The 17,768-nt window shown below is 41.8% G+C and overlaps 1 protein-coding gene across 2 annotated transcripts in view; it reads left to right on the forward strand.

Annotated features, from left to right (window-relative positions):
* The window catches only part of POU6F2 (POU class 6 homeobox 2), a 305,787-nt gene that overhangs the window by 110,549 nt on the left and 177,470 nt on the right, over positions 1 to 17,768 (forward strand). The window lies entirely within an intron of this gene.

Raw genomic sequence — 17,768 nt, forward strand, 5'->3', positions numbered from 1 at the left:
AGGTGAAGGTTGTGTATGATGAATTACCGTAGCTAATATTTAACAGTCCTATACAACATATATTGTTGTTTACATGTGCTAGGAAACAGATCATTTCTGTACATTTTTCAATTTGTAACCGTAAGCGTGTGGGTATGGTTATATCTTTAGATATAAAGATATATCTTTATATGTTTTGTATTGAGGGTGGGGGGTGTCTATATATCTCAGAATTCAAAGTTGCTTGATATTTTAAAGCTGAAAATTAGATTTGTTGTTTTTTATTATTCTGTTCTGGGCCCCAAGTTATATTTGAGTGTCCTTCACCCTTTATTCCTTTATTATTTATAACCCACACTCTTTGAGCAGTGACCAGGACTAATCTGTAACCTTCTGTCCTTCTGTCTGATTCGCTCTCTTTTGGAAACGGGAGGACTGAAGGAAATATTTTGAAACTTCTTGTTCCAACACATATAGAAATATATATTTCATGCTTCTGATACTGAAATGTGACTTACTGGAGCTTTTGCTTTTCTTATTCATTCTCAGTAGAAGATACTTCAAAGGAGAATGGGACAGGATGAAAAACTTCACACTTGTTATTCATTGTATTCTAATCCATTTCCATGTTGCTTCCCTTACATACACAGCTGGACAAAGGCTTTAATATTATATATGTGCCGAGTGAGTTGCGAATTGCTAGCTTGCTTATTAGTTCAATGCTTCTGGGTTTTGTGTGTCAGCCTGTGCTGTTCTCTCCCCACTGCTCCGAAATATAAGCTACATCAAAATATATAAATAAATGCAACTATTCATTTCTGCTCACTACACATCATAAGGAAGTGGGTCATAAAACAGCATTAGCAGTGAATTCCCCTGAGGATGGAAGAAGCTCACAGGGGTTTGGTCCTCTGAATGGTCTCTGTCACTCCCTGGCAGTTAATGACTGAAATAGGATCCATTGCCATGGGGAGCTTTTAATTTCCCCTTACATTGTACAGATTGCCCTGATCCGATGCAAGGTGACAGCTACCATTTCAGTAGCTCTCATTAACAGCTTTTTGTGTGTGCAAGGCAGTGGATACCATGTTTTTCCTCTGTGCTATAATGTCCACAATGCACATATAGAGGCTGGCTACATTCTCCCTTTGGACAGGTGCAAATTAATATGGTTGCATGCAAAATTAATGCAGCTAGCAAGATACTGGGGGGTGGATAAATATATTTCAGCTTATTTTGACTCTCAGTGCTTCTTTGGGGGCAAAACAATTACCATGCACTCTCCAGACTAATATGGGGAAGACTTGGTGCTTGCATATGGTGCCATTACTTGAAAGCACAGGGAGACCCTGAAGGGCGGCCAGGGGAGGGGAGGGGAGGGGAGGGCAGGGGAGGGAACAACCCAGGAGGTTTAGGACTCAGCAGAGTAAGAAGAGAGCTCAGAAAGAGAGAGAGACAGACAGAGAGATCCATGGTAAATCTTATGCAAGCTGGTAGTTTTGTATTCTAACAAGATGCTTACTGGACAGCTGGATAGAAATCTCTTCACATAGTTCACTTCATATACGGTAGTTCAAATGCTGTAATTGATCACACTATTTCAAGAGAGCAGAAGCCTTAAAATACTATGCAATCCTCTGTATGGCTATTTTGAAATCCTGGGAAAGTGTGCATAGGATTGCAGTCCAAACATGCTCTGCTTTTATTTACAGTGGTACCTCTGGTTACAAATGCTTCAGGTTAAGAGCTCCACTAACCCGGAAGTAGCTGCTCCTGGTTGCAAACTTTGCCCCAGGATGTGAATGGAAATCACGCACCAGAGGCGTCCACACAGCGGGAGGCCCCATTAGCGAAAGCATGCCTCAGGATTAGAACAGTTTCAGCTTAAGAACGGAATGAATTAAGTTTGTAACCAGAGGTACCACTGTACTGTTTTACAAACCAGAGGTACCACTGTCTGTTTTACAATATTCCACATGTATGTGGCCACGTTTGTATGTGCACAGGGACTCCTGCTGTTGCTGCAGCTCCTGTTCCTGTTAGATGTACATAAGAAACTGCCTTATCTACTCTGATTGGCAGGAGGCATCCAGGGTCTCAGGCAGAAGAAGTTTTCCCCATCACCTGTTACTGGGACCTCTTGCAGGCCAAGCATATGCTCTGCCACTGAGTTACTATGCAATTGTTCTCCATGTGTTGGTTATGTTTCCGTGAAGATAATGTTCAAAGAGGAAAAATCAACAAAACACAGAAATTCAACTCCAGTTTAATCCCTGTTTATGCATGCTTTGAGACTTTATTAGTCCTTTCAGTTAGCTCTTCCCCATTAGTATTCCTTCATTAGAGAAGAACTCATGCCTCTTAATTGCTTTCTTCACTATGTAATCCGAATTCACCCTAAGTGTTTTGGATAGAGGCGAAGTCTTAAGAGATAAAATGGAGGAAAATAGGTTAGGCATTAAGGGGTCTCATATATTCATGGACAGTAATGGGGCATTGGATCATTTGCTGTAGGCTTTTGTCAAGCAAGGCTTACAAAAAGGGGTTTGAGGGCCCGTTTCTGTGTGCTCAACAGAGCTGCCCAAACCAGCTGCATGCTGGTGTGATATCAAGACTCCAGAGACGAACAGGGATGCTGGTTCAAATGCAGGAGCAAGAGATTCAGAACCACTGGCAACAATCCCAGAGTGGAGAATAGGAAAAGCCAATGGTTACAATGCAGGCTTGTTGCAATTGCCAGATCAAGGCCAAACTTTGCCTTCTGAGTCCTGCAATCGGCCCGTTATAGACCCTGTCTCTTGGTGCAGTCATTGTGTTTTTCCAGGCAATGGAGCTTGGCCTATGAAAGCTCTGCAGGAGTATTTTTTTTATCCTCAAAGGAGTCAGCATTCCATTCCTCAGAGTTGCACCTTCAGAATTTGGAGGAATAGGTGCAGAATCTGAAGCCCGCAGGTCTTACTTGGGCTTCAGGGCAATGAAAGGTAGCAAAGTCTTTAAATGACTTTTTGTCCATGCAGTATAGCAGATTCTTAAAGATTGCCCTCAAGGGGAAAATGTGGAAGCTGACCCCAAAAAAGTAGACCCCCAAAAAAGGATAGAACTAACTATTTACACGGAACTTTCCATTTCCCTGCCTTCTCCAACTAAGCCATACTTAGTTAAGTCAGCTAACTATGACATCTTGACCATAGGTGCCAAACATCAGATTTCAGGGTAAGCATTAATACATTAAATTGAACAGTTTCAAAGGTCTGCAGAAACTTTAAAAAAAACAATCTGAAGGACATGATAGGTATATACTAACTTGAGTGTTACCAACTTAATTTTGAGTTTGTTAACAATGTTTTGGCCAGTAAGCAAAAAGACTAAAATAGTTTTCTAATGGGATGAGCACCTTCAGTGTGCAAAAGGTATACCACGGGGGCCTTTAGAAAGATGCTTTACTGATGCTAAAATATAATTATTAGCTTGCTAATTTCAGATGATAGGCTTTAGCACATAACTGGACAGTTGTCACCCAGTTGTTGGGGGCAATCCAGCTATCTTCCTTTAATGAAACACTTCTAATGGAGAGAACTAGCAATCTTTTGTTTCTGGAAATGTACAACATCTGTACACATTACTGTCCTCTATTTGTGTAGTTTTAACTGTTCTTGCAAATATTCTATAGGCATCTATTGGATAGTGAATATGACATCACTGATGAAGTAATTCCTCCAGTGCTTTCCATACAGCATTGAAGCCCACACGTCCCACTTCTTGTGCCTGCACCCTCTGAAAGAGCTGCCCTCCTCTAGATTAATTCTAGGTGCTTATGTTTTAGCTAGGGATGAGGTCTTGTGTTTCTGGTGCTGCACTGGGATGGGCTAAAAAAAAGGGGGGGTGTTGTTTCATCTTCAAGAAAGGCCCTGAGATAGTCAGTGCCAGAATGTATGAAGCCATAAGAGTTGCCTTTGACATGAGATGTTATTTTTGCCAAACCCTTTTTTGCTCACAAGAGTGTTTCTGGAATATGCCAAGTTGTAAGGCTGTTCCTAACTGCAGGACAAGTTAGTGCTGTGTGATAAAAGGTGCAGAAATAGACAGGTGCAACTCCCAGGCACAGCAGGTGTGCAGGTTGAAGCACCATGATTGACAAGCTAGGAGTGCTATGGAGTTTCACTTGAGGGATGCCGTTTATAGATAATACGCAGCACTTGTACCAGACGGGGAGTAAACCCCAGAGAAACATTTACTCTCCCTGTTTTTCAGTTTACCACACACATGGCCTCAGTACATCACTCGAGAAATCAGGTAAGAAATTACCACAAAGGTCCCATTCATGAAGGAATATGTGAGTGACAACACTGATAACATGGTTTCAGAGTTTAAAAAATAAATTTTATGAGAGACAGTTCTGTAGCCTTAAGACACAATGTGTGTGCATATACACTCATGCACCAGCAGTTCTCGTTTACAAAAAGATATTAAACTTTACAACAAACACAGTTGTGTGAGGTGTCCACACATATAATGTTTTGAACTACGGTGAAGGTCTCTGTTTTTGTATGCAACCCTGAGTTAAAAATAAAACTTACACAACATACAATTAAGAGAGGAATTGATAACTAATGGCTTCTTAATTGAGGAAAGTAGGATATGTCAGTTTAGAAAAGAAGTAGGTGACCTGATGGAATGAGGCCATTTTGTTCTGAAGATGGGGAAAAATACCCTTCTCAATGGAGCTTGGAGAGTCTATTGTTCGGCAAAGGCAGGTTTTTCAGCAGGCCCTGGTTACACGGTTTCTTTTTAGTCTGGATCATCAACCTATTTCTCCTACTATTGAGCAATTACTCACAGGACTTGCAGTCTCATTGTCTCAGGTGATCAGCTCCCTTCCCATGTTCATGAGGAAGGTCACAATCTGGCTCTTGATGCCTGTATGAATTCCTCTGACATGGAGGGAGACATCATTGCCCCCTCCCATCGCGCACACACAAATGAAACAGGCTCTACTACAAATTCCACTCTTCTCAGTTGCACAGGACCGGAAAGAAAATCTGCTTTCCTGAAATGTTATTGAGGTGTGTATTTTAAAACACCAACTTCACAAAAACTTTTTTATTTTGGATCAAATGTTTTAAGAATATATTGAAACCATTTTCTTTAAATCATTGCTGGAAGCATTTAAAACTCAGAGAGAACTCAAACTACTGGAGACGGAGAATCTCCTGCTGAAATTAATTGAAAATATATGAAAATACCCCTGTGTTACTGCTTAGCTCTCATATATGGGGCTTGCACGAAAGACCTTACTAGTAGAAGCATTGTGCCCAAAATGCTTTTAAGTTTCCAGTGGCACACCTGCCCTTTGGAGGTGCATGTGTTGTTTTCCTTTTTCAAAGGTGTGAAAATTGTAATTCTCAAGGTTGGTGAACTGTGGGGTCCAGGGTGGAGAGAAAGGGAAAGGAAATTGTATTTAAAATACAAAAAGCACCCATTTAATTAAATGGCAGCACTTGGGATTTTATTTAGTTTGCATTACAGAAGGAATTTCGACTTCCACTGCTACCACCTGCTGCCAAGCTGAGCCCGAAGCATTGTTACTGTGTCTTTTCAGATGCAGGTGAACTTAGTGCTCAACCACTTTCACAGTCCAGAAAGCATGACATTCCTTGTTACCAGTGGGAGGAAAGGCTAATTGAGAAGTGTGTATAAAAGCTGTAATGAGTAGCATTTACATGTATTGATTAGAAGTAGGGCCACCGTCTCTCATTTATCACCACCAGCAGCTGTGAAATCCCCCCCCCCCATGTCGATTGGCAAGGCTCATATTCCCGCTCCCTTGGTTCTTTATTGCTTTTTCCTTCTCTCTCTCTCCTCCACCTCCCTGCCACTCCTTCCCCTCCCCTCGCTGAACCAGAAGGCTGATCCACCGACTGGAATGGGCTGGTAATTACTCCAGCGACTCCACCAGCTGCCACAATTGCCAAACCGTTGGAGTGAAAAATTCCATCCTACATTTCCGATTTTTTACATTACGACTGCATAATCATATTTGACGAATAATTAACCTGGGTTAATACTTCAGAGAGCCATTTGCAAGTAAATTGATAAGCCGAGTGCTAGAAAAAGGGGCTTGTGTGGGCGAGAGCTTTAGGCAGCTGCACCCAGCAGCCCACTGGCCAGGATCTCCTTATGTATGCCCACCTCCTGACCATCTTAATTAAGAGTGGCATGCAGCCACCTCTGGGTGTCCGACATGCTGCTGTAAAGGCAGCAGAGCTTTAAATCAAGTAAAACAAGACCCTGAACTTTATGGCACCTTACCTTAGAGGAATAATGGATACTTTCCCTTTTCTTTGTCTCTCGGTTCAATTTTTCTTTCCATGTGCATTGAATTACACTGAAATTACACTGAATATTGCTGTGGACTTCAGTGAGGATGTGTTAAGTACAAGAGACGTTTCTGTGTTGTGAACGACAACCATCTAAAGCAGTTATGTTTTGCCAACTGAATTTCAGGATTCCTATGAATCTATCTGCTATGCTGCTTTATACTGTGGCAGACCATTCACCCTTCAAGCCTATTACTGGCAGGGGCTTTTCAAGATTTCAGGTGGAGATTTTCCCCAGCCCTTTATTCTCCCTGGTGTAGTTTTAGCTGGAGATGCCAAGGGGAGGCAATGGGGAGGTCATGCCCCAGATTGTCCACTGGAGTTGGCCGCTGACTTGTGGGGGTTTGTGTGTGCGAGTCACAGAAGCACAACCTTCTGTGTAAAGTAATGTAAAGTATTGCACTTGGGCAAAAAAAAATGAGAGGCACAAATACAAGATGGGTGACACCTGGCTTGAGAGCAGTACATGTGAAAAGGATCTAGGAGTCTTGGTTGACCACAAACTTGACATGAGCCAACAGTGTGACGCGGCAGCTAAAAAAGCCAATGCAATTCTGGGCTGCATCAATAGGAGTATAGCATCTAGATCAAGGGAAGTAATAGTGCCACTGTATTCTGCTCTGGTCAGACCTCACCTGGAGTACTGTGTCCAGTTCTGGGCACCACAGTTCAAGAAGGACACTGACAAACTGGAACGTGTCCAGAGGAGGGCAACCAAAATGGTCAAAGGCCTGGAAACGATGCCTTATGAAGAACGGCTAAGGGAGCTGGGCATGTTTAGCCTGGAGAAGAGGAGGTTAAGGGGTGATATGATAGCCATGTTCAAATATATAAAAGGATGTCACATAGAGGAGGGAGAAAGGTTGTTTTCTGCTGCTCCAAAGAAGCGGACACGGAGCAATGGTTCCAAACTACAAGAAAGAAGATTCCACCTAAACATTAGGAAGAACTTCCTGACAGTAAGAGCTGTTTGACAGTGGAATTTGCTGCCAAGGAGTGTGGTGGAGTCTCCTTCTTTGGAGGTCTTTAAGCAGAGGCTTGACAACCATATGTCAGGAGTGCTCTGATGGTGTTTCCTGCTTGGCAGGGGGTTGGACTCGATGGCCCTTGTGGTCTCTTCCAACTCTATGATTCTATGATTCTATGATTCTAACCTCTGGGTCCTGACACTGAGTGTGAGTCCAGCAACCAGGAACTGCCTGAATTGGAGACCCCTGAGCTGGAGACCCCTGAGCCAAGACAGCTTCTGATTAGATCATCTTCCATCTTGCCAAGGGCATTATGCTTGTGGCCAGCCAATAATAATAGAGAGAGTCAGCAAGTGGGCAGACATAGTCAAGTTCAGGAAATATCTAACGCAGAGCTGGGATTTTTATTTTCGTCAAAGGCTGTGTTCCATGGGCTAGAATCTGTCAGGACCACATACCTGCTGTGGAAGGGGTCACAGCTAAATGTTTGCAGGGACCACTGCTTCTGTCTCACTTTCTGCCATCCCATCTCCCTCTACCCCCCATTCTTCCCACCCACTGAGCTTTTCTGGAGGGACAGACCAGAGGTCTGAACTGATCACTTGCAGAGGGCTTTTAACCTAGGCTGAGAGCTACATGAAATTATGCTGTGGACTGCAGGTAACAATAGGGTCACAGCTTAACACACACACCCCAGCACTCTTTGGAACATGTCTAATTTTCTGTGGGACCTCTCTAGGATCCTGTATCTGAACATTCTTGTTTCTGATTCTAGTTATTAATCTTTTGAGATGCTGTTCCATATCTGACCTGCTCTGGATCTGCTTCCCCCAGACTTTAACCTTACCAACCTCAACCTGGGTGAAAATGTAGAAGTAGTCAGATGTGGTTGACAGATAAGAATATAACAGAAGGAGAGCCTTCATGAATCAGACCCAAGGCTTCTCTGGTCCAGCATTTTGTTCCCTGCTGTGGTCTTCAGATACCTGTGGAAAGCCCAAAAGTGGGAGATGTAGGTCTAGTAATCACCAGAAAACTTGAGTTAAGGGAGAAAGCTTCTGAGTTATCAAGATACAGTATGTAGCTAAGTGGATGGGTCACCAGTAAGCTGGCAGTAGGAGATGACCCAAGAAGAAAAAGCACGCTGTAATACAAACTTCAGAAGTCTGACAGCCCGATCTCACGTGTGCATGCATTATTTGACTACTCAACATTTGACACCTCACATTTGAATGTATTGACTAATTCCATTGAAAATCATTGTGTCTGAGGTGATAGGAGGCAATATGCAAATTTCACATGCGGTTTTGATAAGCGATTGCTTATTAGCACATGCACATGACCCCTTGGCAGTACCCTCACCAAGTGATGAACAGGCATTTCAAGAGAAGCATTTTAATAATGTCGTCTTCACATTATGTATAAATCTATATCCCAGGCCCCAGTGAATATACTTTTCCAGCACTGAATAAGAATCTGACTGCTCATTGATTCTGTAGATACTTAAAAAAAGGTCTGGGAGGAGAAAGAAAAAACAGCTATAGTAATGTAGCCCATGTAATGTATGGAGGTAAGGTAAACATAAAGAGAGATTTAGCACCTGAGTAGAGTACCCTTCCCAGCAAGTACTCAGATCTTTCAGAAGGCTGCTGGAAGCAGCTAGTTCTCTCCAAGAGTGGTCCTTCTTAAGTGTCCTTAATTTGCATTTACAGCTAGTCTACACATAACTCTATCCATACCACCTCTGTGCGGTGATTTTCACCTCTATTCAGTATCCAGTACATGGTGTTGCATAATCTCATCATGATGGCATCACATGTAGTTTGCAGGCATCATGGAATTGTATGAAATACTGATCAACTTCTGTCTAGACTAGACTATTTCAAACCTTGCAGATGAGGCTGGCAAAAGAAGATTTAAAAACATATAAAGAAGTCTCATTTGATTATTAGTGGAAACCTTTAGGCTCAAGAGCTTTGAGGCAATAACCATATTCTTGTTGAATGTTTAAATAAACAGGTTTTGAATATATATAAATCATAAAATTTAATTGTATTTTTATTTCAGTGTATTTTATGTAGTAAAACTACTATCACACCAAACCTAGCCAAAAAATAGCCTGTTATTTCTTTTTTTTTTGGGGGGGGGGGTTGGACTGTAGTGGCATTGTGTTAATTTATTCTTTCTTTAAAATCAAGGAGTCATTATAGGCCATTGTGTTTCAGGGGAATATTCTCTTTAGGTGGCCTTCATCTAATATACAAAGAGGCACCTCTCAAAGCAAGCCTTGTGTGCTGGCGAGATGGAAAGTCGGCATAGGCATTTGTCGCTGTATGAGGTAATGTAGGGAGAACTAGTCCCTTTTCAGAGCTCAACAGTGGCACTAAGTGAAATCAATGGCCCAACAATCTAACACAATTGGTCACATATTGATAGAATTAAACACCGCTGTTAACGTGACTTGTCATTGATCTGACAAAAACAGAGTCCAGGGGTAAAAGTCGCCTGAAGCTTTTAGGCTCTGTGTTTATGCAGCAGAGGCTGGGGGAAGTACTTGCTCAGCCTGAATCTAGCAAAACATTTTAAAAATGAACAAACCATTGCCTACATTCTTCATTCCAGGAGAAGAGGAAAACAGAACATAAACCTGTTTGTTATAATAAGCAGGACTGGACACTTTTCATTTTGTTCTGCCATCCTGTAACAGTCCTGTGTCAAGTTCTTCTAAACTAGTGGTAAAACTTACTCTATGTCTTGACACCATCACACAGTGTTCTTCCCGCCGCCCCCAGCACCACCAGTACAAGCACAATCCACAGCACTGGTAATGGGGGGCAGGGTACATTCAAATGTGAGGTGTCAAATGTAGTCAAATAATGCATGCACACGTGAGATCGGGCTGTCAGACTTCTGAAGTTTGTACTACAGCGTGTTTTTTCTTCTTGCATCATCTCCTGCTGATGTTAACAAATGTTAGAACAACAGGAGAACTCAACATAGACCTTCTATTTGGGGCAATAGGCCCCCTTTACTTATAATATGCTTTTCTGTCCTCAGATAGCATAGCAGAACAACCCGTTCAAAGGAAGTGCCACATTTAGCATCTGGGTCGCCAAAAGAAAAATCTCCGTAAGATTTTTGTCTAGAGCAGATTTTCAATGGTTTCACATTGCAAACAAGTCACAAAATATGGGGCAGGGCTGAATCACATCTTGATGGCTCATGCTCAATTTCAAAGGGCCCAAACTTTATGACATTAAGATACTGATTCTGTAAATTTTCACCCTAGAACATCCAGAGTGGCTGGGGAAACCCAACTGGATGGGCAGCGTATAAATAATAAATTATTATTATTATCCTGGATTGGTTAACTGATGTGGCCATGTCACCACCTAGAAGCTGGTTTGGAAGCTGGTTTAAAAGCCAATATGCTTTTTTTGTGGGGGGGGGGCACATTTGCTCTGGGAAGAAACAGTGCCATTCACCCAGCCTGATTTTATTGAAGTGCATGGCTCTCAAGCACAAGGAAGTGATTCGAATGCTACTGCAATAATATCAGAGTTGTCTCTAAGTGTGGCTTAGATATTGATATAGGGGAAACAAATGACGCAAATGACCTGGGTTTCCTATCTCTATATTTTTCTGTCACATCAAAAATAAGCAATGCAATAACTTCCACCCTTTCAAGGGGAAGAGGGCTCTCAAACTCTTCCAGTTAGGGCAGCATGGACACCTCTCCATTGTGGGGTTCTCTTCTCATGCGCATGATGCACAGGTGTGGAGAAGGGAAGCATGGATCTGCTTTGTCTGGCTTCCTCCAGCATTTCTGGAGGCATTCAAGCCTCATTTTATCCACTCCCTTTTAGGTACTAAAATAAGAGATTTTCAAAGTAGCTGGAAACCCTAATTCCTTTACGTCTAGCCACTTTTCCATAGATCTGCTGAAGCTGGATTTACCTTGAAAATATGACATCAGTTGTATTTCACGTTACTAAAAATGTATTTTACGTACAATATTCACTTCATCAACGTCATTGTAATTATGAACCACATGGCAGTTCAAATAATTCTATGTAGAAAACGATAACCTCCTCCTTTGCTCAGATTTTTGGCTTCCCGGCTCTTCATTCCTCCTGCCATACTTTGAGTCCTCTGTTAGCCGTTACAAATGCTGGCTTTCCTTTGATGCATTAAATTAAAACTATTTTTAAAGTAACATTTTTGTTACGGTCCGTCTCCTGGCTGCTGCTGAACACCAACATGCATGATGAATATCAAATAAAAACTTAGGTAGAAAATTGCAGCCGTGCTTTAGTATAGAATATAGCTACTGTTCTGCTGAATGGACTGGCAGGTACATTTTAACATCCCAGTGCTCAGGGTTGGACTTTAATGGGACAATGGCAGTGCAACCCTGAAGCAGAGAAAGAGCAGCAAAAGGATAAATTTGTATGTCAGCCCTCTCAAGACTGCTATCTCCATTTTTTAAATTTGTTGGTAGGCACCGATTAGTCTAACAGCCCAAATAAAGTCCAGTTAATACATGATCAGAGAAGCATTGAAGCCATTGTCCTCTGGCTCTGCTTCCATATTTTGGTTTGAGCAGTGGCCAGACATATGCTTCTGGAAACTCACAAACATGATAAGTATTGCCAGTGGCGTAGCGTGGGGGGTGCAGGGGGGCCGGCCGCACCGGGCGCAACATCTGGGGGTTAGGGTTAGGGGGCAGAAATCCATGGGTTAGGGGGCGCAAATTATTTGCCCTGCCCCAGGTGCTGACAACCCACGCTACGCCACTGAGTATCGCCTTTTCTTTGTCCCCAGTGTCCCCATATGTAACAAGCACCAGTCCATATGTCACAAGCGCTAGACTGTATGTGACAAGCACCCCCTGTTCTTTGTCACCCGTGTCAGCACTAGAGCCATAGTGACTCTAAATATGGAGGTACCATCCAGCTATCATAGCAAATAGCCATTTATTGACCTATCATCCATGAATTTGTCTAATGCTTTTCAGTTAAGCTAGTAGCCATCACATCTGGTGGTGAATTGCACGATTTAATTATGTGTTGCATAAAGAAGCGCTTCCGCTTGTCAGTCTCAAACTACTGCCAGTCAATTTCATTGTATTCTATTATTATGAGGGAAAGAGAAACAATTGTCTCTATCCATGTTCTCCATAGTACTGTTTTCTGGTTAAAACAGAAATTCCTCAAAGATTATTGGCAGATCAGACTGTCTAGACTCCATTCTTGGAAAACAGCAAAAATGTCAATACTGTTATAGATTTGGGAGGGGGACTCCCCTAAATCCTAGAAATTAATAAATGGTAGGATTTTGATTATTTGAGATGTGAAGGGAGAAATACCAGCTGCAGAGGAATTCCCAGGCTAGCGTATGCAGAACGACCTGGCCAAGCTTGGCCCTTCAGAAACAACACAGGGCCATTGAGAGCCATTGCCAATGCCAGAGAACTGTCCTTCGCCCTTTGCCCTGAGATGTGAACAGAGACTGGGAGTTTGGAAGGTTGTCAGGGCAACTGGGTGTGAGGTGACAGGAAAAGAGAGTCTTGAGCTGAGAGGAATATGGCCAGAAAGAATGTGCTCTTTTCCTACAAGTCAGTGGAAAAATGAATTGTTGAATATTTAATAGGAATGGCGAAACTGATAGATTATTGCACCCTGTGTTATGATTTCCCAAGAAGTGGTACGTTTTGCTCTCCCCATATGGTGGCCCATTTAGTCGAAATCCTTTCTGGGCTTTGGCACACATGACAAGGAAAAATCACCATGTAGAACCTATTCATTATACACATGATAACTGGAACTTGGTTTGGGTTAAAATGGTCCTTACCAGTCATTATTGAATGCCGATTAAAAGTTGTACAAAGTAATTTTAACTCCCTCAGCAGTTGACTTATAAAATACACAGCTGGAAAGCAATTAAATGTGGCATGAGTTTCCAGGTACTATGCTTATCTGTAAAACTTTCTGAGAAAGTACTGCTTTCATTGTCATCTTTTATTACTGTTAATACAGAATTATATGTTGAAGTCTCTTTCACTGCAACAATTATATGTTGAAGTCTCTTTCACTGCAATGTGACCACAGAATAAAATTGAAATGTGCCTTCCAATTGACTCATGTCTTTCGAGTTCCTGAGTTCCTGACACGTGGAGCTTTAATTCATCTTAAAGGGAAGGCTGCAGCTGATATTTTTCTTATTCAGTTGTCCAACCTTAGTAGCACATGAGAGTTTTACCATGTATTATAATGTGTAGCAGAGGCATGTAAAGGAGGTTTCATAATAAAATTTCCCAACTCTCATCATCTAGGATTCATAGGAGGCCTGTTTGACACATCTCTAGGTAAAGTCTTAATCCTTCAAATGAGAGGATGGAAAACTTTTGGCATGATAGAGTGGCAAAGATAAATTCATGTATACTTGTCAAGACTGCTTTAGGATTTCTGTGCTTAATGACACCACCTGTAATTCTCATAGTCATAGGATTCCTCCTGTATTTTGAAAATCACCAATGCACCTTGATTATGGTCTCATCAAAGCAAAGGTTGCCTGAAATCTAGATCTTTGTAATGCAGCCCACACATTGCCCTTTTCTGTAAATTAATTGGGCAATATTTCGTCACAAGGAGAAGAAAACGATTTACCCCAATCCAGCGCCTATTGCAGACAGAAAGGATCTGATACGCCGTGGAATTTCCTCCTTGCGGGAGCCTCCCCTTCCATTTCAATGGAAGTGGAAACATTTGAACATTCCTATGGATTCAGAGCTGCCCTCACCAAGATATTGCATGATTGGGGCAACTTGCATGAGCAGGAGCCGATGGGTCTGTGCATCAGCTACCGATGCCTCTCCTTTTAAGGCCAGTGATAACAGCATAGAGAAAGGCATATCTGTGAGCCAAATGAAGATGACTGAAAGTTTTTATACAGTTTCATCCTCTCCGTTGCATATATGTGTATTTGTACAATCAGTCTGATGCAGCCATTAATACATTTATATCAACTGTGGTGACCCCCACCTTTAAAATCAGATGGTCTTATTAAAACTTTTGTCAGGAATTATTAATTCCACTCAGGCTTTAGAGGCATTAAAGAATTAGGATTTGGAAACTGCCAGAACTTTTCCCAGCATTTTTGGAGCCTTGTGCAGATTTGTTAGAGGACCTTCGTCAGACTTCTTGTTTTCCTAGAAGAGAAAGAATGGTCGAGAAACTTGTTTGAGTAACTGTGTGCATTATGGCAATAGATAATTCCAGATAGCTTTACTGGCCTTTTCTGTAGCAAGACTGCCACTCTGGCTGAAGAAGTGTGTTGGGTTACTAAAAAAAAGGAATAGGAAGACAATTGAACTGGCAATGAAGGAGATTGTCAAAGCACACTTTAAGGCATTTAAGTTGTTTGATTCCTATGCCAAGTGTTCCTTATTAAGCAGATGTCCATTTTGTTCCTCTAACTATAAATTCAGAAATATTTGATGGAAGCAAATTAAATGAGAATGCGTAGAAAATTTCTGTAGAAATTTCATGGGAATTAAAATAATGTTGGTTAGTGAAATTTCAGCATGTGATCCATATATCACTAGGTTGCCTCAAGCAAAATTTGAGCTCCATTGCAAGAGTCCTACTCAGGTGTAAGAGTATTGCAATGAAAGAGCCATCTGTTCTCCTTCCTTTCTAGTACTCCCCAGCTCTGCCTAAAGACTCATTTCATCCATCATCCCTCAGGTGAGCCAACCCTTAGGCAGTGAGTTCTTTTTTGCCTGAGACAGGGATTCTTAAGACTTTACAAGAAAGAAGAGTCTTTCATTAGGGCTTGTTACACTAGAACACTTGGAGCGGGTGTATGCAACACAGTGACACAATATACACAACACAGGATGCAAACCAACACAGAGTCTTGTCTGCCAAGCAATGTTACAAATGAACACGGGTATTCTCAGTGCCTCTGCCCATAGGAACTTCATCCTAATCAGCTTTGCACATTCTGTGATTTTGGTGCAAACTGGGCAGAATAATTAATTTTTTTTGAAAAAGCGTCAAATAGTGTTTTTTATTCATAACAGCCTAGCCCCTGTACCTATTGGTTTGAAATTTGGCAGACTCAGAAGGGACTACTAGCAGGGGCGGAGCCAGGATTTTTGTTGGGGGAGAGCTACGCCCATGACTACTAGCCTTGCAGATGAAAAGTTTAAAGTGTTTCTTGGTTTCCCATTAAAGCTAGTGGGGGAGGCACCCGAGGCTTTGCAAAACGAGTCAAGGCAACCTCAGCCTTGGCTCACTCTGATGTGAAGCAGAGTTTCAGGCTCCATGCTGAAGTGGCCCACTATCTCAGCCAACAAGGCGGGTTTCAAAATGGAATACTTTTCTGTGCACAGCTTTAATAAGAATTTTAACTAAATGTAATAAATCTTATATATGTCTCAGTAATAAATATTTTCCAGTGATGACAGTTTGGCAAATTCATAGAATCAACAAATTGTAGAGTTGGAAGGGACCCTGAGGGTCATCTAGTTGAACCTGCAGCAAATTGTTTTCATGTTTGGGTTTCTAATGATATATGAAAAAGACCTGAAAGGCTTTTTCAAAGTGTTTGGCATCCTTTGATTTCCTCCCCCCCTTTTTTAGCATCTCAGACTGAATGCCCAGCCTTTTAAAAAAAGGAAATGAAAAACCTTCGCAACAATAGGAGATAGCATAGGACAACAGGTTAGGTATGGACCTGTGGCGTATTGGGAAATGAAAAAGTTTCATTTGTTATATTGTGGTCTTTGTTTTTTGTTAACATCTATCTAATGCCCAAACTGCTGCAGAAAGAAAGAGTCAGCACTCTTGCCCTTTCTCTGGCAGGGCTGTGAAGGCTCCCAGTCTTGGTCTCTGAATAACAGGCAAACTTTGTCGCTGGGAAAGGAAAAAATGGAAAAAGATGAAACTTGACATTTCTTATAGCTGAAAGGTAGAGAAAACAAAGGTTTAGCTCTCTTTTTCCTTGGCTTTTTCTTGCAACCCTTTTAAAAAAAATGTTGTGTTTGTTTTTTTTTAAAGAAAACAAAACAAAACACAGAGGCTCTTCATTATCTATCATGAGCAAGCTCAAAGTGTGCAGCTCTCTTAGGGTTGTCTTCTAAGAGTCAATTCAAATTGGTTTTTCAGATTCAAAATGTTTCCAGTGAGAAATGCTTTGCATGTTTGGATACTTACAGAAATATATTCTGTGAATTGTTTGTACACATGATTTGCTCCATAAGAGCAGGAGACCGCTCCTGCTGGGCCAAAAATCTATCTAGTCCAGCATCCTGTTTCCAGTGCCAACCAAACCAAAGTTTATGTGTCCAGGAACTTCAGAAACAGGGCATGACTTTCTTCTGTTGTTTATGCCAGTGATTCACACAAGACAGGATGTCCATTAAGCTACAGGAATCACTTGCAGGCACCCCTTTCTTTATGAAAGAGGGAGCCAAATAGCTGCAATTGAACCCCACAGATTGTGTTACTAAGGGCCAATTTATACATTAGAATAGAATCATAGAATCATAGAGTTGGAAGAGACCACAAGGGCCATCGAGTCCAACCCCCTGCCAAGCAGGAAACACCATCAGAGCACTCACAGTATTAATGGCAGCCATTTCTATGTGGCTGGATCCCATGTCATTCTGGGTATATCTGTCCTGGCTCCTGCCCAGCACACATGGACAGAGGCTGTTTAAGTAGGGGAGATATATTTATTCATGCAAGTAGCGGTACAGACTCGGCATCAGACTCAGTGCTTGGGAGCATGATTCAGGAGTTCCAGAAGAGGGCAAGAAATTCAGAACTGGATGGAAGTGACAAAGATTTTCCAACAAGTTTTCCTGCCCCTCCCAACAGCTTTTGAAGGCAAGGCATGGTGCACTTAGTCATGAGATTCATGATGGTTGGCAAGGAAAAAATAGGTATAAAAAGAGAATTCCCTGGATGCCAAGATCCAGCTTTGGGGCATGTATTCTGTTGTGAAACAACCCCAGCAGAGATTTAAAATCACAAAACAAAAGCAAAGTGAAGAGTGAAAATGCAGGCAATTAGCTTTTCAAATATGCCCTTCTGAGTTCCTTCCAAAGTTTCCCACTTGCACCACATGTTTAGTAAGTTAAAAATGATTTCCTCACAAACTTCGAAGGTCAGATTCATGTGCTTTTCCATACAGCAGTCAGAAAACACAGTCAGCAAAACTTAGGTTAGTTCCAAAGTGGAAAAGCCATGCTGTCTGAGCTTGGATCAACCAGCTGAGACTTCTTTACATATCAGAGTTCACATGTTTGACTGGAGGAACCAATAGACTTGACATCTTTCTCTCCAGGGTGAGGGGTGGTGACCTAGCTAAGCCTGGCCAGACAGCTTACTCTATGGCATTAGCCCCTCCATGCATGAATTAGACAAGCATTTTG

Source organism: Podarcis gaigeae (assembly GCF_964106915.1).
Source record: "Podarcis gaigeae genome assembly, chromosome: 12".
NCBI classification, from domain to species: Eukaryota; Metazoa; Chordata; class Lepidosauria; order Squamata; family Lacertidae; genus Podarcis; species Podarcis gaigeae.